This window comes from Protopterus annectens, chromosome 17.part0 (genome assembly GCF_019279795.1).
Source record: "Protopterus annectens isolate FY-2018-M chromosome 17.part0, PAN1.0, whole genome shotgun sequence".
Lineage (NCBI taxonomy): Eukaryota > Metazoa > Chordata > Ceratodontiformes > Protopteridae > Protopterus > Protopterus annectens.
The window spans coordinates 194,791,096-194,815,167 of NC_056751.1; positions in this window are offsets into that span (position 1 = coordinate 194,791,096).

The window sequence follows — 24,072 nt, forward strand, 5'->3', positions numbered from 1 at the left end:
TTGTACTAGTGATGAAAACACCTGTGGGTTGCACAGACAAAGAATAACAGTGTAACATTTGACTACCATCTGGATAGGTTCACAGTTGGGAACTATACAGACAGACCACCTGCCTTGATAAACCAACAGGTACACACCAATCCTTTAAGTCCAGGAAGATAATATTCACACAATAATACATAATGCTCTCTGTATGTCAACAACCCCCCCCCCACACACACACACTTTAAATACACTTATGTGTTTAGGGTCTACCAAGGATGTGGGTAGGCATACACAGTACTGGAACTGTCCAGTTGGCCTGTGCTAATGTCAACAATAAAACCACAAACCCTGCAGAAGTGCCTACATTAATATTCACAGTATAACAGTTCACAAACAGTTAATGTGACAAAAGAATACTTCTCAATAACTATGTTTGTATGGCAGTTAATTATATGAGTGGAAAAGAAACTACATAGTCACATAAATGTTGTGTAAGCATTTGTAGGAGTGAGTTAAACTCTACACTGATAGCTCTTTACTGCAAGTGGCAACAATCAGGCCTGAGTACAACATGTACATCACTGTCTACACCTCTAGCTTCAGATATAAGAAGTATACCAACCTTCTGACTTACACAACAGTGTCCACAGCAAACAAGCATGGGCTCCACTCTGGAAATCTGAAAGGGCAACGTCTACATACCTTAGCAATTTATAGCATTGGGTTGCTATGACAGTGATTACTGCAATTACCACACAGCAGGCTGTATGCATTTACCAAATGCTGGGCACCAATTGGTGCAGAGGGCATCACATGCACATGCCCAGATAACTATAAAAGCAGATTGTACTTGCTATCCCCACATGCACTCATTACATTGCACGTGTCAGCAACTACTGACAATCCTCATTACTGAATAAAGAAGCCTTACTTAAGTAAATATTATATTTACTTTTTTAAAAACTAAATATATTAATTAAGAAAAAAAAACTTAATTAATAACCACTAATAACTAATAAGTAAAAAACTTTACTTAATAAAAAAAAAAAAAAACTTCAAAAGCATACACAGACGGACCTGACAGTGAGTAACAGGTATGTAACAGAGTTGTAGCTACCGGCAAGTAGTAGATGTTTATGAATAGTACTGTACATACTCAGAAACATGCATAAGTGGCAGCAGTAGGTATGTATGCAGTGATGCCATGCATAACTACTGCCATGGACAAATTAGTGTGTAGCTGTGTGCAGTGGGACATAACTGTGACATATGTATCTCAGCATTATATGTCGAATGTCTGAACATGTTATCTATGGTCTGTACAGTACTGCGTATAATGGCAGTTTGGGGGAGTAGTGCAAACACCTATATAAACTCAGATGTGATAGAGTAAGACATGCATGATAGTAACATAATTTGTAGCTCAGCATTGGCAACTGCTGTACCAGGCTAGTATAGTAGTGTTATCATTTGCAGTTATATATACTCCCTGTACTATTACTGTATGCACACATGTGACAACCGTCCATATTGTAGCAAGGCCCAACAGGTCATCCTTGAGGTGTACGGACTTACAACAGTGTGGACCCTGTGTGTGTATGGCACACACATATGGAGAGATATGTATGTGTCTGATAAATTAGCATCTGAACATGTGCATACAGCAACTGTTTGTGAAGGGTGGACAATTATATGTTGTTACAGGTTGTTATGTGCATTTTTATATGTAGGTGGTAGTGTATAGCAAACAAGACAGCATACTGTGCTGGCATATGACACATGGCGTTTAAACGCCGTGGGTATGATTCCTCAGGTTTTAGTCTTCCAGATAGGAGGTCATGCTAAAGGTACATGGGCTAAGACTACCTTCCATGCATTCTGCACAAGACTGTGCAATATCATTACATAACTGCATCCCTCTCAACCTTTGCATAACTGGTATTCCCACCATGAAAGGTGGACTGTATATGTGCCTATATGTATATCTATATGTACGCCAATGGATGTTCATATGTACGCCCAAGCTCAATGTTGTAAAAGTATTGCCATCCCTCATATTAAAAACCCTGTACCCATGAACTACCACATAGGTGGTAGTCTACTCAACACCAAAAGTGTGATGAGAGACTATGGGTCAAAGGTGGACAGTAGTGTCCCTATTGATAATCACAGTGCCACACTAGTCATGTAAACTGAGTAAGGCCCACATGTCAACAGAAAAGGTGTGTCATCCATGGAATAAGAAGTCAGTGTTCCACTGTACTCATCAGTCATAACACCCATCATAGAGTACATTGGCCCTGTCAGTATGTACCTCAGAAGACATCCACAGCAACAGTAGATGCCAGACACACACCTCACTGACTGTCCTACAAAACCATAACTACACTGTGTCACATACCGCCTACCCAGAGGCAACCTCTGCCTAACATACAAAACTATGCCAAACCCACAGGTGTTGGACATGTTCCATATATACAGATTACACTACATACAAGCTACACACTGTACTGATCTAAACCCTGTAACGTGAAAAATCAGAACATGCTGGAGTGGTACATTATCATCTCAGACACATACCATACTCTGGAACTAACCAGCTATCAATAGCAAATGAAAGTCCTCATTAGCAGTTGTCATGAATAATCATGATGAGTGGGTGTGAGAAAGGAAACACAACCTGGGAGTCACCACTGTGGCTCTGCATGACAGGGGCACATCAACCTACATTACATGGGTGTGGAAGGGCAGAGTACCATATGGATATGCTTCCATAGGTCCTACGGATAATAGCCTTTTAGCTACCTAGGACCTGATGCACACATGTATGTACTTGTTGCATTACTTGCTATATGAGGTTGACTGGGTGTGATGGTGAATGTATAGGTGAATGTGTCAAAGTTGTATATATGTGTGATAGCCTAGTGTGAAACTGTGTATATCATGGTATGTAGTGTTGTAGCTCAAACCCAGCAAAGGATACGTATGTTATTGCTAAGCAGAAAAAGCAGTAAGGCATATGGTGTGACGTAGTCCCATGGTGTTGACCAGAGTGTGCCATTGTAGGCTTAAGCAGTACATGTATGCTTATTGATTGGTAAAACTAGTGAATACAAATCCTATATGAACAGTATTACTACCTGAAGCTGTAGGCCTAAATAGCACAGTATGGTTTACATCCACATTGCTTGGACACACTGTTTTGTTTGTTACCTGTAGTCCTCACACATTACAAACCTCAGGCATGAGGTTTTGTAGGTGCTGACACACAGTACTGTATGTTACACAGGTAAAACTGATCTGGGTTGCCATACCTATGTGTCCTGTAGGTATGTCTGATGTGTGTGTGGGTATGCCTTTAACATGGCCTTCGTGGTATGTGTGTCACATGATATATGTGCATATCTAGCAACATGTGTAGTGTATTGCAGCAGTATGCCACCTATAGTGATGACTGTGTACATTTGTTACTGAGGGTGTTGCTATCAACAAGTAATGTGGTGTACTGATAGTACTTAAACTGTACTTAACATTCATTTCAATGGATGACAAATGTCTACATGCATTAGCTTCATACACACCCCCTGTGGTTAGGTGGTGCATTGTGTCACATAGCGTGTGCCATGTACTGTTGTATAGTCTTGCATACTGGTTCCACTTTGTTTCTGTGCAGAACATGTTTTGGAATATAGTATGTTCCAGGCACTGTCAGGCAGTTGTGGGCTGAGCAGTCCTATGTGGTATGAAAGATGTGTATCTACTGACATCCAATAGGTTGCTATATATGGCAATTCATTGATGTCTGTACTTTAGCATGTTAAGTGTGCCACATGACATGCTCACAATGACTGTTTTATTGTCTTACAGGAATATGTCTCACAACAGAAAGCCTGCCTATTCCCCTGAGGAGGAGGAGGTCATCTATGATGCCCTGGTACAGCATTACAACTTGCTGTTTTCCAGATCTAGCCAGGACCAGCATGGATGCACTGCACTGTGGCAGGATGTTGTCTGCTGGGTGAATGATGTAGGCATGCATAACTGGACTTATGAGCAGGTACACCATCACTGCAGTGATTTAATCAGACATGTCCGGCAGCATGCCTCCGATGTCCACAGACAACAGCTTGCCACAGGTGGTGGTGCATCAACACATCCCCCCCTCACCAGAGTGGAAGAGCTGCTCCTCAGTGTGGTGGTTCCTGGACAAGCAGTACAACAGACATGCATCATCATGGAGGCCGGAGTCACCCAGGACATAGATACAGAGCGTGCAGGTAACATGGCATAACTGTAGACTACTGTTAGATCAATTATTAGAACATACATTTACCAGATGTGTACTGTGTATTCAGAAGATGCGGAGCCTGGTGTCATGTAATACTGATAATTTGGAACATAATTTGTATGCCTGTGACTGTCACCTCTTGTAATACTGTGGAATTGCAAACACACAGCAGCAATACCATAGTTGTTGACACTGACAAACTGTCTCATATCCTTGTAGGTCCCTCTGGTGTGATAGCAAGACAGCACACCCATGCTGGTGAGTGTTCTACATTTAATATAGCATATAACATGTGCATGTCATAGGAGACCTGTAGGCCATATACACATGTAAAACACCTACACATAATGCATGCTCTGCATGTTCTCTGTGGGACTATGCACATCCCAGTAACATGAGTATCCTCCTCAAACACATGCAATACACAGAGCATCCCAACCAATTGTGGTACACTGTAGTAGACATTGTATAGGCAGAGTCAATACACATGCACACAACATACACCACTTTGTCATATGCAGTTAGTGTTAATTTGATGCACATGGCATATGTAGACACCTGCTGTAAGGTCATACTCCAGTATCCCAAATATCAATAACACAGCACACATACTATACCTGGGGGTAGAGGACTATCATGGGGCAGTGTGACATGCTTCAACACACAACACATTCATGTGAGGCAATGCTCCCTATTGAACACCTTACATACCCATGTAACAACTGGCTGTAAAATGGTTAATGTAGCCAAAGTGGTGCAGGTCAGGTACAGCAAGATAGTTGCCAGTGTGACATACATTAGTGGCCTTGGTTGACCACATGATGCTGCCTGATGATGGCTCATTTTATTTATTTATTTATTTTACATTTGTTGACCAGGCTAGTCCAGCTGGATATATGTCTATTTTCAGTGGAGGCCCGGGGAGAAAAGCTCCAATGGTTATTACAAGTTTAAACAGAAATAGCCATAACAAGATGAAATTTATAAACAAAGTGAGTTAGTACACGCAATACACATGCAAACAGAAATAGCCATAACAAGATAACATTCATAAGCAAAATGAGTAAATACTTGCAATATACAAATTTGATAATATCAAAACATAGAGTAAATAATAACTTGTCTTACAAATATGGTAAAATAATTTATTTATTTTTTTTATGGTCATACAGTATATATGAGATAACATATATCTACAAATATGTTATGTAAGGGGGAGCTATCAAGGATACAGGTAAAAGAGAAGGAAAGAATTAAGGTAGAGGAAAGGAAGAAGGAAGGTTAATCTGGGTTGGTACAGGAACAGAGCCAGTATTTATTGAAATGCATTTTCAGTTGTCTTTTAAAGAGTGGAAGAGTGGACAAGGATGAGATATCTGATGGTAGTCTGTTCCACATTTTTCCAACAGAGTTGGAAAAAAGGCAGTCACCTGCAGAGTTATTGAGTTTGGTGATATTAACCAGTAGTTTGTTTGAAGAATGTAGGTGTTTCAGGTTATTGTATGGAGTAATGAGGTTAGAGAGTATTGGTGATTTAGATGGTTGATATAGAATTTTGTGAGCTATTAAGAACTGTTGATAAATGAGCTTGTTAGGAAGTTCAAGCCAACCTAGTTGTTTTAGTTTCAGACAGTGGTGAGTTTTGAACATAGATCCTGTAGCAAATCAAGCAATATTATGGTAAGATGTAGCAAGTTTCTTCAGGTTATTTTTAGAGAGGTTAGTATAAATAGGGAAAGCATATAGTAGAGTAGAGATAAGGTGAGATCTGGCTAAGGTGGTCCGAGCTTCAGGTGTAAGGAAGGGTTTGATTCTATAAAGGGATCCAATCTTTTTGTTAACTACTTTTATTGTGTTGTTGATATGAGAATCAAAATTGAGATTGTTGTCAATAGTTATTCCTAGTAGTTTTGTAGTAGAATCAGGAGAAATCAGAGTGTTATCAGTGGAAGTAATAGAGACGTTTAGAGGGGTAGATTTATGGGTAGGTGAGAACAGTAACAATTTGGTTTTCTTGGGGTTGAGGAGTAGGCAACGGTCAGAGAACCAGTGTTCAACAGTGGTAAAAGCTTTTTGGGTAAGAGACTGTAGTTCAGTTTGAGAGGAAGCAGTGCAGATTATAGTAGAATCATCTGCATATTGTATGCATGTAGTGTTAGGGATAGCTGATTGGAGGTCATTAATAAAGACAGAAAATAGGAGGGGGCCTAGGATAGACCCTTGAGGTACACCTAAAGAGATAGGAAGGATATTAGATAGTGAATTTTTCCAAAGTACTGCCTGCTGACGGTTTTCTAGGTAAGATGTAAACCAAGTTAAGGAAGGGGGATCAAGTGCAAGAGATTCTAGTACATGCAGAAAAAGTGTATGATTAACCATGTCAAAAGCTTTTGATAGGTCTATGAAGATAGAAGATGATAGATTATTGTTGTTGCTGTTATAGTTGATGGAGTTGGTAATGGAGAGTAATGCAGTGGTGGTACTAAGGGAAAGTCTAAATCCATGTTGACAGTTAGCAAGTAGATTGTTATGGAGAACGTGGTTACGTAGTTGTTTATGGATACATTTTTCCATGATTTTAGCTATAGGTGATAGCAGTGCTATGGGACGAAAGTTTGAGAAGTCATTAGAATTGCCCCCTTTGTGTAGTGGGATGATGTGAGATATCTTCCAGCTAGAAGGGAAAATTCCTTCATTTATAGATCTATTTATCAGAATAGAAATGGGATAGGCAGTGGCTTTGGCTCCTATCTGCAAGAATTCTGCAGGAAGTTTGTCTGCAGAGGGGGTGGTGGGTTTAAGTTTTTGGAGTAGAGATAAGACAAACAAGGTAGATACAGGTTGTAAGTGAAGGGGAGGATGAGTATTTAAAGTAGGTGAGAGTAGTTTAGAGGTGTCAGGAGATAGGTGATTTGCAAGAGTTTGGATGGTATTGGTGAAGAAAGAGTTGAAGTCATTAGCTATTTGTGTAGGATTGTTTGGGTTCGAGTCCTGGGGGGTTGGTGTGATTGACTGGCCTGGGGATAAAAGATTATTAATACTGGCCCAGAATTTTTTAGGTTCTTTTTAGGTGGTTTGTTGTAATTGAAATTAATAGTTCTTTTTATCTGTCAGGATGGCTTTTTTGTACTGTTTCTAAGCTCTCTGAAGTTTTGGTGGTCAGTTAGGTTCTTAGTAGAACACCATTTATCCCAAGATTTATTTCCGAGAATGATTTTTTGCTTAGTATTGTTGGTTAGCCAGGGTGCTGCTTTAGCTTTGGTTCTAATAGTACGACTTGGGGCATGGAGATCTAGGATAGATATGAATGTAGAATTGAAGTATTCTACAGCTTCATTAAGTGGTAGATATTTTAGTGGGGACAAATTACATTGTCTTAGTTCAGCTTGAAACTGTTCAGAGTTAAACTGTTTTTAGAACGTAGTGTTTTGTAAGTGGTAGGTAAGGTTGGGTTTGTTTTGTGTCTAATGATAAAAGTTAGTGAGTGGTCACTTAGATCATCTGGAAGGGTGCCTGATTGGTAGGTTTGTTGGGGAGTATTAGTAAGAATCCAGTCTAAGGTGGTTTCATTATTGTTGGTTTTATTAGTTCTGGTAGGACTATTAATGAGTTGTTTAAAGCCATATAGGTTTATATGGGAGGTGGGGTTAGTACTGTTACAGGAATACCAATAGATGTTAAAGTCGCTTAAGACTAGGGTTTTTTGAGGGAGGTTGGTAGAGAGTAAATTGAGGATATATTCGTGATTGTTGATATTATTTCCTGGAGGGAGATATGTACAGATGATATTTATGGCTTTAGTAGTATTGACTTGAAGTTTGAAGCTGATTACTTCGGCATTGTTGTCTAGGGTAAAAGTCAGATTTATAGTACTAAATTGGAGTTGTGTTTTGTAGAGAATTGCTACCCCTCCTCCCTTTTTGTCAGTGCGATCAAGTCTAATGATGTTATAACCGGGTGGGGTGATTTCATTGTCTTTGATTAAAGGCTTTAGCCATGTTTCTGTTAAACATAAAATATCAAATTGATGGACTTCTAGAAGGGCATGGATTTGACTAATTTTGTTACAAATACTTTGTATATTGAGATGGGCAATAGAAAGAGAATTGGTGGGTATAGAACATTTTAGAGATGTAGTTTTGTCTTGTATTTTGTATGTTTTGGTTTTATTATGGTGTGGGCCTGGATTAGGATGAATGTCTCCATCTAACAGAAAGTGGAGGAGTTTGAAATATTTTGGTTGAAGAAGTTTGTAAATGAAGTCAAGTATTTTCCTGGGTTTAAGTTTCCTTAACTTGAAGTGTGCTACTCTGTGGTATTTGGCTAGAAGGTAGTTGGGTTGTGTGGTGCGGTTTGAGAAGGTAGGGGAGAGAGGTGATGTAGATGTAGAGGTGTACTTAGAGGGAAATGAAAGAGAAGAGTTCAATGGGTATTCATAGGAGGTTAGGAGATAAGTAGTTATAAGAGAAGATACAAGTGATGAGCAGATAAGCATTTTAAGTTGTGGAGGGATGAATCATATACACATATTAATGTGTATGGAGGTTAGGAAAGAGATGAGATGTAGTTTAAAGGTGTGGTGTGGGGGTAGTGGTAGGAGAAAGTAGATGGGGGAGAAGGTGGCTTAGTTAATTAGTAGGTGTGGTGTACAAAGAGAGAGTTGGGTAAGTTTGTGATGTTAGGTATCTGACTGGAGTGGACAGGATAGGGTGTGTCTACTAGTGGTATAAATGTAGGACCACTGGGGGTGGGTGGAAATTGGGGGCAGGGTAGGGGAGCGGAGTGAGCCCACAGGGCGAACGGAGCGGGTAGAGACAAGAGAGAGGACTATTGAGGATGACAATGTGTAGAGCAGGAAATTTCAGCAAGTATGTCTGAAGTTAAGAATGTAGAAGTAGGTTAAGAGCCTAGTGAGAGGAAAGTAGGGAAGTCAAGAGTTAGAGTGTGGTTAAAGGTACCCTAGGACTGGGGTGGGAAAGGTGATAGAATAAGTCTCTAAGAAGTAGAAGCTTAGAAGCAGGGTTGGGGAGGTATGGTAAGGAAGTAGGTGTAGGAGTAGAAATACAGAAAGCTACAGATAAGACGCCACCTAGTGGTTGGTCGCTTACCTACAGCTAAGTGTTAGCATACAAGGGTGGCAGGCTGTGGAGAGAGGGAGTAGGCAACGTATTAAAGAGAGAGAGAGTAGGGTGGATAAAGGGTTAGCTAGAGAGAACAAGAAAGGAAAAAAGGGGGGCTAGTTGGCTGCTGGCTATTCTGAGTGGGAAGCTTGCCTAGTGTAGCAGAGCCTTTAAACCTTAAATTGTGGTTTAAAGTTCAGTTAGCTGGATCTGCACATACTTTATCTGTCTTAAAATGGTTGGTTTCTCTGGAACTGGTGGGTGGAATCCAAGTTCGGACAAGTTTCAAGGCTTCCAGGAGGGAATATTCAGGTTATTCAGTACAGGGATGTACTGGTTCACTAGGCTGATGAAAGTAGGAAGAGAGAGAAGGTAGTGAGGCAGACAATAAAAAAAAACTAGGATTAGAAAGCAAAATAAGTTTTTACAGGCACAATTATTTATATGTGCAACAAAACATCAGTAAAACTCAACACTTTTCAAATCACTTAGAGAGTACATTACAAAACAGGTACATCTGTGACTCTAAGAGATCTACAAAATACATAGATAAAGAATAAACAGTGGTAGAACAGTTTCATCTGAAGAAAGCATGTGTTTAGTAGTACTAGGCCGATGAGACTCTTATAGCCCTAGTTGCGTTCCATGTGCACAACACAAACTGCATGTAGATAAGTGTGAACACCCCAGCTATATTTAATTGGTTTCCAGAACGCATAAGCAATAAACTCCGTCCTATGTATTTGTTAGCAAAGTAGAAGCAAGCATGTGTATCTAGGTATAAATCAATACTTGACTATGCGATACAAGCTAGACTCACTTTATGTGTCAGAGAGTTACCAGCGTTTCAGGGCTATTTGCTATGAAGCAAGTAATAATAATAGGTGATATTTCATTTAATTGTAAAGCGCTCTACAGTAGAGTTCTCTATTAAACCCTAAAATGGCAATATATTCAAACATGATTTGGTTCAACAGTAGCGAACGTTTAATTGCGGACCAATATACTCAGCGCTGTGTGTTTGCAAGCGTCTGGTGTGAGAGCGCTACACAGAAATAGGTATTGTACCCAGCAAACAGTTTGTAAAACATGGGATATGTAGAGTAACAGTGCAATAATCAGATTAAATTGCAATACAGTCACCAAACCTTAGTAACATGCGCACATGTTGAGTGCTGTGTGGGTGTAAGCGTAGGCAGCAAGAGCTTTAATCAATAAACAAAGGTTTACTCAGTAACCAGTTGTAAATCATAAAGAGGAAATGTAATGGCTAAGTAATCCTCTATCTAGCCTCCAGAAACAATCCCCATGTGCAATTGCTAAGGTAGGAGAGTGTGTAATCGGCAATAACTGTGGTCACACTAAAACATTTATATAGCATTCATGTTTAGGCAGAAAGCAGATATTCTTTGAAGGATAAGCAGATATTAATAAATCCCATAAAAAAAACAACAAAGCTTACACTTATTGTAGGTCAGGTGCCCGATGCAGAATGCACAGCAGCCAGGTAGAGAGTGGGGTGAGAAAGATGGCGTCCCTAATTATGGGGCAGATTTATAAGTTCAGAGAGGTTGTTGCGGCAGAGGGGGGGGTGGAGTAAACTAAAGTGTAGGAACGGGGCAGAAGTTGCGAGAGAAGGAGAGAAAGGTTAGATAAATGGGAGGTTACTATATGGGGAGGAGCACAGAGATTATAGGTATAGGATTAGTATACGGGGAGGAGCACAGAGATATAGGAGTAGGTGGGGGGTAGCAAACACGGTTGAATGATAGTCAGAGGTGAGGAGAATTTAGGGTGCTTTAAGCACTGTAGAGGACAGAGAGAGATAGCGGAGGTTAAGGGAGCTATAGGAGGTAGAACAACTAGATAGTAGAGACAAGAGAGAGAACTATTGAGGATGACAATGTGTAGAGCAGGAAATTTCAGCAAGTATGTCTGAAGGTAAGAATATAGAAGTAGGTTAAGAGGCTAGTGAGAGGAAAGTAGGGAAGTCAAGAGTTAGAGTGTGGTTAAAGGTACCCTAGGACTGGGGTGGGAAAGGTGATAGAATAAGTCTCTAAGAAGTAGAAGCTTAGAAGCAGGGTTGGGGAGGTATGGTAAGGAAGTAGGTGTAGGAGTAGAAATACAGAAAGCTACAGATAAGGCGCCACCTAGTGGTTGGTCGCTTACCTACAGCTAAGTGTTCGCATACAAGGGTGGCAGGCTGTGGAGAGAGGGAGTAGGCAACATATTAAAGAGAGAGAGAGTAGGGTGGATAAAGGGTTAGCTACAGAGAACAAGAAAGGAAAAAAGGGGGGCTAGTTGGCTGCTGGCTATTCTGAGTGGGAAGCTTGCCTAGTGTAGCAGAGCCTTTAAACCTTAAATTGTGGTTTAAAGTTCAGTTAGCTGGATCTGCACATACTTTATCCGTCTTAAAATGGTTGGTTTCGCTGGAACTGGTGGGTGGAATCCAAGTTTGGACAAGTTTTCAAGGCTTCCAGGAGGGAATATTCAGGTTATTCAATACAGGGATGTACTGGTTCACTAGGCTGATGAAAGTAGGAAGAGAGAGAAGGTAGTGAGGCAGACAATAAAAAAAAACTAGGATTAGAAAGCAAAATAAGTTTTTACAGGCACAATTATTTATATGTGCAACAAAACATCAGTAAAACTCAACACTTTTCAAATCACTTAGAGAGTACATTACAAAACAGGTACATCTGTGACTCTAAGAGATCTACAAAATACATAGATAAAGAATAAACAGTGGTAGAACAGTTTCATCTGAAGAAAGCATGTGTTTAGTAGTACTAGGCCGATGAGACTCTTATAGCCCTAGTTGCGTTCCATGTGCACAACACAAACTGCATGTAGATAAGTGTGAACACCCCAGCTATATTTAATTGGTTTCCAGAACGCATAAGCAATAAACTCCGTCCTATGTATTTGTTAGCAAAGTAGAAGCAAGCATGTGTATCTAGGTATAAATCAATACTTGACTATGCGATACAAGCTAGACTCACTTTATGTGTCAGAGAGTTACCAGCGTTTCAGGGCTATTTGCTATGAAGCAAGTAATAATAATAGGTGATATTTCATTTAATTGTAAAGCGCTCTACAGTAGAGTTCTCTATTAAACTCTAAAATGGCAATATATTCGAACATGATTTGGTTCAACAGTAGCGAACGTTTAATTGCGGTCCAATATACTCAGCGCTGTGTGTTTGCAAGCATCTGGTGTGAGAGCGCTACACAGAAATAGGTATTTTACCCAGCAAACAGTTTGTAAAACATGGGATATGTAGAGTAACAGTGCAATAATCAGATTAAATTGCAATACAGTCACCAAACCTTAGTAACATGCGCACATGTTGAGTGCTGTGTGGGTGTAAGCGTAGGCAGCAAGAGCTTTAATCAATAAACAAAGGTTTACTCAGTAACCAGTTGTAAATCATAAAGAGGAAATGTAATGGCTAAGTAATCCTCTATCTAGCCTCCAGAAACAATCCCCATGTGCAATTGCTAAGGTAGGAGAGTGTGTAATCGGCAATAACTGTGGTCACACTAAAACATTTATATAGCATTCATGTTTAGGCAGAAAGCAGATATTCTTTGAAGGATAAGCAGATATTAATAAATCCCATAAAAAAAACAACAAAGCTTACACTTATTGTAGGTCAGGTGCCCGACGCAGAATGCACAGCAGCCAGGTAGAGAGTGGGGTGAGAAAGATGGCTTCCCTAATTATGGGGCAGATTTATAAGTTCAGAGAGGTTGTTGCGGCGGGGGGGGTGGAGTAAACTAAAGTGTAGGAACGGGGCAGAAGTCGCGAGAGAAGGAGAGAAAGGTTAGATAAATGGGAGGTTACTATATGGGGAGGAGCACAGAGATTATAGGTATAGGATTAGTATACGGGGAGGAGCACAGAGATATAGGAGTAGGTGGGGGGTAGCAAACACGGTTGAATGATAGTCAGAGGTGAGGAGAATTTAGGGTGCTTTAAGCACTGTAGAGGACAGAGAGAGATAGCGGAGGTTAAGGGAGCTATAGGAGGTAGAACAACTAGATAGTAGAGACAAGAGAGAGGACTATTGAGGATGACAATGTGTAGAGCAGGAAATTTCAGCAAGTATGTCTGAAGGTAAGAAAGTAGAAGTAAGTTAAGAGGCTAGTGAGAGGAAAGTAGGGAAGTCAAGAGTTAGAGTGTGGTTAAAGGTACCCTAGGACTGGGGTGGGAAAGGTGATAGAACAAGTCTCTAAGAAGTAGAAGCTTAGAAGCAGGGTTGGGGAGGTATGGTAAGGAAGTAGGTGTAGGAGTAGAAATACAGAAAGCTACAGATAAGGCGCCAACTAGTGGTTGGTCGCTTACCTACAGCTAAGTGTTCGCATACAAGGCTGGCAGGCTGTGGAGAGAGGGAGTAGGCAACGTATTAAAGGGAGAGAGAGTAGGCTGGATAAAGGGTTAGCTACAGAGAACAAAAAAGGAAAAAAGGGGGGCTAGTTGGCTGCTGGCTATTCTGAGTGGGAAGCTTGCCTAGCGTAGCAGAGCCTTTAAAAGTTAAATTGTGGTATAAAGTTCAGGTAGCTGGATCTGCACGTACTTTATCCGTCTTAAAATGGTTGGTTTCTCTGGGACTGGTGGGTAGAATCCAAGTTCAGACAAGTTTTCAAGGCCTCCAGGAGGGAATATTCAGGTTATTCAGTACAGGGATGTACTGGTTCACTAGGTTTATCCGTCTTAAAATGATTGGTTTCTCTGGGACTGGTGGGTGTAATCCAAGTTTGGTCAAGTTTTCAAGGCTTCCAGGAGGGAATATTCAGGTTATTCAGTACAGGGATGTACTGGTTCACTAGGCTTGTTGCTGGATGTAATACACTCATGACAGAGGACCAGTACACCGAAAGGATCAATAATGTGGCAAGATTGTTCCATTAAGGATTGTGCAAGCACTGTAATGTCCACCTGTGTCATATAATCATCTGTCTTCATCTATAAAGCTATTTTCTTCAAATGACCTTCACATAACCAACCTCTCAATCAGCCTTATGTTGTGACCATGTGTTCTCTCAAGGTACTACACTACATCCAGTTACAGTAACTACAGTACTACACATAGCATTCATTGCTATACACCTGACAGTTGTGTGCATCCGGCCATGGTATGTATACCTATGAGTGATGGTGCACAGGACATTGGAAAGTGTTCCAGACTTGCACAGCAATGTTGTGTCCATGTACACGTTGTGTTCCAGGGAGAGGCCAATCATTGAACAACACACATGCATCAAAGAGATGTATACTGTTATCAACAAGGACTCTCCACACTCACACTGCATGCTGTTGAGCAACACACATCCTGCATGCTGACACGTGTGATAGGACTCTTTGGCTTGTGATACTGTACTGTACCATCAACCACTAATGGATATGTTCTGTATTGCTGTTGGTATATATGTGTGTGTGTGTGTGTGTGTGTGTGTGTGTGTGTGTGTGTGTGTGTGTGTGTGTGTGTCTCAACTTGACTGAGTAGTGTATGTGTGCATGTGTGCATATGTGCATGTGTTCATGTTTCATGTGTGCATGTGTGCATGTGTTCATGTGTGTGCATGTGTGCATGTGTTCATGTGTTCATGTGTGCATGTGTTCATGTGTGCATGTGTGCATGTGTTCATGTGTGCATATGCACTAACATCCTGTACAGATTGTGAAGTGTGTTTCCTGTCTTCCTCTCACAGGTGCTGAGGAACTGGATGAGTGCAGCAGGGAACCTGAGGTCACTGCCACAAATAGTGGGCATGATGATACATGTGTAGTGGCACAGGCAGGTTTGTCAGGGTCTGTTGTTGGTCCACCAATCGACAGTACACAGCTGTCCACCCCATCTATGCGCACATTCATACTGCCGATACATCCCTCAACACCAATGGCCTTAGGGGAGAAACAGCATACAGTAGGCACCGACCAGGATAGTGTGGTATCTATGGCACATGCAATCCCACACAGCAGCCATACCCAGACACCTGGAATGGTATCACATAGGCATATGTCCAGGGGTGCTCGTGGGAGCACTGCTGGTCATAATGCCCCTGGCAGACGTGCCCCCACAGGTCTCACAACCTCAGCCATGTTCCGGTCTGTAATGCAGGCACAAGCACGTATGGAACGGTACACCAGAAAGGGACTAAGTGCGCAGAGGGCTCACAACACCACTATCAATGACAGTATCCGTGACCTTGCCAGTGCCATCCGTAATTACACCAAGGTCATTGATAGACGTTGGGGGGAGACACTAGATGTCCTCCGCAATGTAATGTCCATGTGCCCGGACAGTGCAGGATGGCCGAGACATCAAAGTGGACGTATGCCAGCAACATCATCAGCTGGCACTCATCTCGGATGACACACATGTCCCAGCCACTCCCGTAGTGGCAGTACCAGCCCCAGCAATGTTGGGGCTGGGCTGTCATTAGACCATCTTAGATGACCACGTGCACGTGGCTCTGGCCAGTCCCAGCAGGGATATGGGTCCAGTCGACATCCCTCTGCCTCTGACGATAGTACCCAGTCTGGCTTGGTACCTGATACTATCCGTGGCACCCCTGGCAGGCACAGGTACTGTGTCCGTGGCCAGAGACAGTGAGCTGTACAGCCTGGCAGGTACAGTCCGTGGCTGTCCCACAATCACCCGTATGTGGCAGCCACAAGGTGGAACACATAAACCACACACCTAGGGCTAACACATACACACACACACACACACACACGCACACACATTACACCAACATTGACCCATACTGTACTGTTGTCCCTCACACACACACACACACACAAACACACACACACACACACACACACACACACAAACACACACACACACACACATACATGTCGATTGGATGGCTCATTGTTGGGCTCTGGCAAACCAATAACACACTGTGTGCATATGATGAAACTGTGCCACCTCCTGTCATCTGTGACAATGATGCAGGAACAAGCTTACATGGTGCTGATGCACAGGGTAACCTAATAGCAGTGTAGCAATGTTAGCATGTTGTCAACAGCAAGGTGTACTGCTATCCTTGTAGGTATCTCTGAGCAGGCATGATGCATGAAAGCTATGATTATCAATGTAGTATTGTTTACACCAGTGTTAATTCCAATACTGTATTGTCCACCCATGTGCCACTTGGCTGATGTGTGCGGTACTGGCAGCATGTGTTGGTGAGTGGATGGTACGTGTGTGATGTGTGCAGTACAGATTTGCAGGTGTACATTTGTGAACATGGTGGATGTGCACCATCTGCATGTATGTGCATAGTGGACACATGGGAAGGGTGACATGCCCTGTATTACACAGTGTTAACACTTCATATTTCCTATTGGTGGCCAGTATGCATTTTACTACACATATGTTACGTCTTGGGAACACATGTGTATATGACATGGTTTGCCACTATGCTGTGGGTGATACTGTTTATATCGGTCATTGTTTTGCATACTGGTAGTATACATAACCTCAACAGCCTGACTTTACCCAATCATTAGCTGATGTCTTGACAACTGACACACAGATGTAGGAAATACAGTAGCATTTGAGTCCTTCTGGTACTATACTATACCAGTAACCAGTGGCATTGGCCACCACCCATTCCTGGGACCACCCCTGTTTGGCATGTAGACATCCCAGGTACAAGCAAACACACTAGGGATATCTCCGTCCAGATCTGGTAATGCATACAGTGGCCTACAATGCATTCTCCAGATGAGACACTTATCCTCCACAAGGGTATCATACAGACAGATACCTGTTGACCAACACATGCTGTAAAGCTATAAGCCAACTATAGCATAGTCATCCACATTTACAATACATAGTATCCTGACAGTACCACATTGTTAGTAGCCCACAACATGTAGCAGAGGTACCAATGTGTACATACAGCCACATGTTATGTCATCTGTCCTTTGGTATTCACATTTCCAAAGGTATGCTGATGTCCCTCAGTGAATCACATAAGCATGAAGGGGTCTGTATGAATATCCATGGAGGTGTTGTACACCTGTAATGAATGGCCATTATTGACAGACTGTGTTGTGTTTGAACATGTCTGACATATACCCCAGGCATGAACCCTCACTCACACTATTCTAAAGAAACTGTCATGGGTGTGTGTGACACAGATGACCTAGGCCACAGATCACTACAGTGGCTGGCCTTGACACATACATACATATGTGACCTAAGGTCTGAGAAGCAGCAGCACAGACTGTCAATGGTAAAAGATGTATTTGTGTAGAAAGCAGGCTTCACACCTATGAACTCATTGAGGTCACATGTACATATATGTATTTGCCACACAGTTAACAATTGAGGTCATGTGTACATATATGTATGTGCCACACAGATATCGGAAGTGTGCAATGCACATACTGTTGTTTTACTGATATGTCATACAGTTGTAAAAGCAAAACCCACAACACATTAACCAACAGTGTCACACACACACTCAGCAATTGCAGGATTCAAACCCCTACCTAACTATGTTATGATACTAGCGAGATCGGCAGTAACACAACACACTATATGCTTTACTGGAAGTGTTCATTTCCACTGCTGTATTTCTGGGATACTGACATCATCAGACATGCCAAAGAGGAGATTACCTCTTTGAATGTGTTTCCACAGACTCCAAAAAGGGCACTCTTCTCAAAGGAAATCACACACACAGCGATTGCAGGATTCAAACCCCTACCTAACTATGCTATGATACTACAAAGATAACGCATTAACAGAACATGCTAGATGCTGTACAGGGTGCTTTCATTTCCCCTGCTATATTTATAGGATGCTGACATCATCAGACTTGCCAAAGAAGAATCTACCTATATTCATGTGTTTTCCTAGTCTCCAAAAAGGGAACTCCTCTCACAACAAATAATCACACACACACAGCAATCACAGGATTCAAACCCCTACCTAACTATCTTATGATACTACAGAAATACAAATTAACACAACACGCTATATGCTTTACTGGGCATTTTCATTTCTCCTGCTATATTTCTAGGATGCTGACATCATCAGACTTGCCAAAGAAGACTCTACCTCTATTCATGTGTTTTCCTAGTCTCCAAAAAGGGAACTCCTCTTACAAGGAATCACATACACACTCAGCGATTGCAGGATTCAAACCCCTACCTAACTATGTTATGATACTACAAAGATAACGCATTAACACAACACGTTATATGCTATACAGGGTGTTTTTTATTTCCCCTGCTATATTTCTAGGATGCTGACATCATCAGACTTGCCAAAGAAGAATCTACCTCTATTCATGTATTTTCCTAGTCTCCAAAAAGGGAACTCCTCTCACAAGAAATCACACACACACACACACACACACACACACACACACACCCCACATGCACACACAGAGAAATTGCAAGATTCAAACCCCTACTTAACTATGTTATGATACTACAGAGATACGCATTAACACAAGGCGCTATATGGTTTACTGCATGTTCTATTTTCTCCGGCTATATTTGTAGGATGCTGACATCATCAGACTGGACATGGTAATGTGTGTGCACTTTGTTTTATGCAATCCCAGGAATGAACCATGTGGGTCAGCAGGTGTTAACAGTTTGAACAGGACTCCACAATTCTTAGCTTGTGTGATCTCTCTGTGGACAAATTTCCATTCCTTCATATGACAATACATATTTATACACAGGTTGTTGAATTTGTGGATACAACATGTATCTGTGATGTTGATAAAGGAATACTCAGAGTCTATGTGGGACATGTGTAGCTCCCTTCAGTGATGTATGTCCTGGGTGGCTGCCTTGCAAACAGTCTAGCAGGTCTGGGAACCATGATCTGCCCATGATCATACCACAGTTGGTAGGGCTGTGTGTTTGTCGACTTCCAATGCCTCTGTTTATGACATCAGTCATGATGGACTCAGTGACCTTGCAGATCAGACATCATAGGCTTATAGGACTATAGTTCCCATGGTCTGTTGTGCACCAACACTTGTGGGGTGTGCCATATGTTGCTGTAACACATTCAACAGTTTCAGATCCTGTAGAGAGGGTGTGGCTCAACAGACTGTTCAGGTGCAGCGTCTGTTTGTTCTGTAGTTCACTTATGACACATATCGGGAAACAATGTCATTCAATTGATGCCATGTTTTTGGCTTTGGAAGGAGCTGTTTACCCATTCTACATGTGATATCTCCTGGTATGATGATAGGGACATTTGTCAGTGGGAGGTGGGTATGTATGTATGGGTCTGTCTGACAGGATGTCAGCATTGTCAGTCAGGTACAGTTGGCTTTGACTCAGGACATATATGTGTGTACAGTGCTGTGTATGACATAGCTGAAGGAAGTGTCATGCTTCTGTCTGGGCTCCTTCGCAGATAATCTTTTGAAAACACCAACATACCTGAGCACTAAACCCCTGTAATACTCTTTTACAAAATTAACGCCCTACTGATCCCTTTTGATCAGTCAACAGAGAGTATGCCATCATAATATCCTGGCATGTCCAACGGTTGGTTTCGCGTGTAATCTCCAGTCCAGCTGGCAGATATGGGACTTTTGAGGCAATGTTACAACTGCCTTATGTGCACAGACAACCCTCACCTCCTAAGATATATGTGGGAGATGCAACTATATAGACAAACGGGAGGCTGAGCTCTCCCGACCCATGACTGGCACCGTCTATCAGGTGGTGAAGGTAACCACACACACACCACAACTCTGTCACACATAGACCTATAGCAACAGCAAACAAACTTCATTACCACACAATTACATACTCGGAGACTCTACATAATATCTGCCTAAGCAGCGGAGACCTCCTAAGCAGACACCCAGACAACTGCTACCCCACGACATTACCCACATATCACATGGTTCACAAAGTCAGTGTGCCACACAGTCACAGCCCTTAGGGGTAAAAACACACCTCATACACTTGTAATAGATGACTATTGTCAGACACACTGACGTCACACTCACCAGGCTGAACAAGGAGAAGGACACTTTGCGCTGTCTGTCGGGTGGCAGGTTCTGCCACATTAAACATGCACTCAGGTCACTCCAAAGCAAGTACAAATATGGCTCCATCATTGTCCATGCTGGTGTGACTTACCTCAGACATTCCTCCCTGGACTACATGACAAGGGACATAGAGGAGCTCTGTGATCATGTAACCCAGGCCAGTATGATCCTGACCTTGTGTATCTTCTTACCCTCACCAAGAATGATGGCACAGGATGCAGACAAGCTGATCAATTGTAACAGTTGGCTAACATATTGGTGTCATTCAAAGGGGATCCAGTGTCTGTCAGCCTGGGATGACATGCTCGACATGCACGTAGCTTCGCTTTGGACAGCTTGCACCTGTCACCCCTGGACCTTCAAATACTGGCTAAGGCTGTTGCCACCCCCACAGTGCCTTTTTTCGGCAAGGCTCAAAGACAAACGCACCTCCATGGACAATACACAGTAAAAGAAAGTACGGGTAATGCTGCTCGACACCAGATGTGTAGACTACAGAATGCATGCACTCACGACTCTCCTCAGTATGGTGAATGTCTATATCTGTGAAGTAACAGACACCTGGTTCAGGCTCTCAAATGCACACCAGTACTACCAGGTTATATTTCATACCATGCTTTTCAGCCACAAGACTCGGACCGACCAACAACTTTAGGGGGAGTATCCGTATACATCACAGATACACACACCTCCAGGTTAGTAGCACTGCAGGAAGCATCAGAGACCATACATGTGCAACTAACACTGGGCAAAACTGCCTTTCAATTTGTAGCCTGCTACATACCACCCTCCTGAACTCAGGAACCCCACTCAGCTTTCCTAGGAACACTGGAGGATATGACAGTCTCTACAAACACCATTATATGGGGTGACTTCAACTACAGAAACATTGACTGGGAAAACTACTCAAGCCACGACACCCTTGCCCAATGGTTGCTAGAATTACTAAACACAAATGCTATGTCACAACTGGTCACCACACCCACATGAGGGGAAAACATATTGGACATAATCATCACCAACATGGGGACTCCATGTTCCACACCAGAGGTATGCCCTTTATTGATAAGTTCAGACCATACATTTATCTCACTGGACATCCATATCCTATCCCCATCACCATCCTAGGTTCACTCTGTGAAGTACTTACCAACAGCAAACGTCACACTTCTCTAAACCAAGGTGGTATCCTTCAAACACCCTGGGACAGAGGTAAGTACGGCTCAGACCGCTGAATCCTTTACAAACACATTCTATTGACACCTACTGGAATGCATGGATCATGCTATCTCACATAAGAACAAGACTCACTCCTCCAAAGGAAGGGGACCTGTCTGGTGGACCACGGCCATAAATAAGCTATACAACAAAAAGAGGGGGCTACTACATGATAGAGCACAATCCCAATAAGGGAAGGCATCTCTGATCAGTACTAGCAAGAAGCTATATTTACTCATGAATTCATCCAAGACCCACTTCAAAAGGTAAATTGCACCACACACTGAGAACAATCACCAGGCCTTCTTTAGTTATATCATGAACCTGGGTGCCAACTCACAGATATGCTGTGTGTTACTGCGAAATGGCAATACATACACTGAACCCACAGACATTGCCATCATCCTGGCAAACAGGTTCAGTGCAAATGTCACCCCCCATCCCCCCTAATGAGCAAATGTCCATCCCAACAGAGTGCAGCCTCCCTGACATCACAGATGATCAGGTGAGTGCTGCCCTCTCCAAAGCAGACAACACAGCATCAATGGGACGGGACGGTGTCCGGGCCTGCATCTTACACAAGTTTCATGATGAATGTAACCCTCACATGAAGTCACTGTTCAGTATCAGACTTACTACAGGATATGTACCCAAGGAATGGCGTACAGCAACAGTGGTCCCACTCCACAAAGGTGGTGCCACAACAGACCCCGGACACTATCACCCTATAAGCCTATCTAGCCTGGTCTGCAAAGCTATGGAGTGTATCATCATGGTACTCATACACACAGACATCAGGAACATACAGGCACTGGATCCTACACAATTCAGCTTTGTTGTGGGCAGATCTTGCCTCTTGAACATGGTTGACTTCTTTAAGCAGTTACCAGGTCCATAGATGAAGGGAAGGTAGTCCACACAGCCTACCTGGACCTTGCATACACCTTCACAACAATACCCCACTCGGGCATCATACATAAGCTCACCAACTTAGGTATCGACACATATGTCACAAGATAGATTACTAAGTGGATCAGGGATAGCACCCACATGGTATGTATTGCAGGTGCCATGTCTGACTCTACACCAGTTACACATGGCATCCCACAAGGCTCAGTCCTGGGACCTGTCTTGTTCAGTATATATTCCTCTGATGTAGAGGCTAACACAGGAGCAATATGGCTGACCATGTTCGCAGATGACTGCAAACTGGGTGCCATATTTGACTCTCCAGCTGCCACAAGCATCCTCCGAAAGGGTCTCACAGAGATGGATAACTGGTGCCAGAGCCATGGCCTACAGCTGAATGCCATTAAATGCATAGTCAACCCCTTTGGGAATCACATAGTGTCCACACATTACCACATAGGTGTTAATACATTAAGTATGGTAGAAGTTCTTAGGGATATGGGGACATGAGTATTTTGTAATCTTGCCTTTGACAATCGCATTGCCATAGTGGTTAGACAGACATTCTATATAGCCCTCCCTATCCCAACAGGTTTCACATCTAGATCAAGTAAAGTCATTGTGCCCCTATACTCATGAGGCCCATGATTGGATACAATGCCCCATTTGGGATGTACCTTACCCAACACCTGCAGCAACTGTATTGGCTACAAAAGTACCTCACCAAGTGGATCTAGGGACTCACACAGATGCCCTGTGCAGTTCGGCTAAAATAACTCCATCTCTACTCAGTTGCTTACCACCTACTCAGATGCAATCTGTGCCTGTCGTTTACAGCCATGTCCAACACATAATTAATGGACAAGCTCCACCTCAGGATATCCAGATCCCTTAGAGCTACACACTCCAGGGACATACACCTCAGCACAGATATTTATAGGACATACTGGAGGGACACATTTCTATCCCAGATGCTCTCCTCACTCTGGAATGGGATCCCAGTCCTGCATAGGCTGAGCCCCCCACTGACCCCCTACAGGAGACATATTGATGAGTGGATGGGTGATTGTATGTTTATCCCTGGAATCTCTTCTGGGTCCCTGCTGGACAGAGGCACAATAAAGCAAACATAAAGGCCTATCTTGTGTGACATACTATTCACAGGCACAGTCCACTAATCTAACAGGGCTGTGAAAGCCACACACACTCTGGCTAGGCTTATACATGCCCTAGGGCAGATAGGCTAGTATCAACTTAGGCACCTATGGTAATGTTTGTAATGCACATTGTTTATTGATGATACTGATTGCAGGTTTTTTCTCTTCTTTGCTTTCACACTTTCTACGAAGAACCTAAATATCTGCAGAACGTATTTTATTATGACAGGGTTCCAATATATTATATATGTGTCTGTTGTCATATAACTGTGTGCACATGTCAGATTGGTGAATACTGAGAGGTTCCTGTGTTAACACATGCAACTGCCGAATATGTGTG